Source organism: Austrofundulus limnaeus, unplaced genomic scaffold (genome assembly GCF_001266775.1).
Source record: "Austrofundulus limnaeus strain Quisiro unplaced genomic scaffold, Austrofundulus_limnaeus-1.0 Scaffold0, whole genome shotgun sequence".
Taxonomy (NCBI): Eukaryota; Metazoa; Chordata; class Actinopteri; order Cyprinodontiformes; family Rivulidae; genus Austrofundulus; species Austrofundulus limnaeus.
In genome coordinates this window covers 5164048-5165778 of record NW_013952402.1, presented here as the reverse complement: position 1 = coordinate 5165778, position 1731 = coordinate 5164048, and positions in this window count along the sequence as shown.

The window sequence follows — 1731 nt, the reverse complement described above, 5'->3', positions numbered from 1 at the left end:
TCGTAATATCAACACGCTCTCGTTCATCTGTGAGGGGAGTTGGACATGTGCTGTTTTTGTTGTTTTATTTTTATTTATTTATTTATATTTTTTGGCTGGTGATCCACATCCGGCTAAAACTCCTGGTGTGTGTGCTCTGTGTGTGTCCTGTTGGGTCTTTAGTCTCATAATACCACAGAGCTAAGATTAAGCAGGATGGTCAGAGAGCGTGATGTGGTGGAGGGAGGAGAGGAGTGCTGACATGAACCACAACTAGCAGAGCACACTTTAACCTTTCGTGGGTTCGTTGTACCTTTTGCTGCCTGCCCTCCCTTCCCTTCCCTTCATTCATCCAGCCGCCAAACACATGTCCCATCTGATGCGGAGAGTAGCCATCCCCACATAAATCATTCTCTTATTCCGCTGGCCACACATTACATTGGAAGTATTGATTTTTCACCCCCCCCTCCCCTGCTGCAGCACTGATTGCAAGAAAACCCTGCACACTGGTCACAAACAGGAAGTGGAGGAACAAACCACGACTGCGCTTCGATTGACCACAATGGCGGACACTCTCTGCACTTTGGGTGCAACGCTTCGACTGGGAAGTGTGCGCTTCTCTGCTCTCATCGCACACCATGGAAGACCGAACGCGGAACATTGAAACAAACAAAAAAAGATGAGTAAAGTGTCAAAACAACACCCAGGCAGACTGCCGTCAAAGCATCACAAGGGAACATTTGTATTTTCCAAAAGTAGGATCAAACCATGAACACCTCAAATTGTGCTGCAGCTCCATAAAAACAGAATTTGTCGCTAAACGAGAGTTTAAAAAAATACAGTATTTTCTTTATAAAACAACAAAATTAAAGATTTTAACGATGCGCTTTTTTTTAGGTGACCATCAGATGAGCAAACACCAAGGTTTCCATGGCAGCGCAGCTGAGGACACGTTGAACTCTGACCTCCTACTTCTGCCTGGGCTCTGAAGCGATGACCAAACCGAGGGTCCATCATAAAGGAGGGTCAGCAGGGGTCAAATGGTAATGACCTCTCTCTGATTACGCAACACCACCATGTTAGCCCCTCCTGGACTGCATCTAAACATTGGGGCCCAACTTGGGCCTGCATCAGGAGATACATGAGATCGAACAAGCTCTTCCCTGAGAGAGGTTTAAGGGAATATCTGTGATAAACCAGTTTTCGGTAGTGGTAATTTGTAATGTTTGACTGGTCTGGATCGTTCCTAAAAATTCAGTTTGGTTTGGGACCGACCAAAAAACGTCTGAAAAACACGACTTGTACTTTCGATACAGCAACCAAAGGTTGGACGCATTCTGCGAGCAAAATGGACAAGCCGAAGCAGCTTTTATGCAGGTGTGAAAGACGCAAACGATGAGTCAGCAGAAATGAAGACGTAATGCAAGGAATGGGTGCGTCCGTTGAAGAAGTACCTAAACATGTCTCGAAAGACTGTATGGGGTTGATGTTTTGGGCAGGATGGCACTGTCTTGAGGAGGAGAAACTGGGTTGGAAGAAAAGGGGTGGGGTGTGTGTAGGAGGTGGGGTGGGGGGGCAGATGACGGGATGGAGGGACTGATCAGAGGGGTGCCAGACACAAAGAGGCCAGGTCATGGCCAGTGGCACGCGATGGGCAGATTAACCAGCGTTTCCTCCCCTAACTGAAGCATTAGGACACCTGACTGAGTCCCGCCAATGGCAGGCAGCCAAGGATTTGTAAGGGGGAGGGGG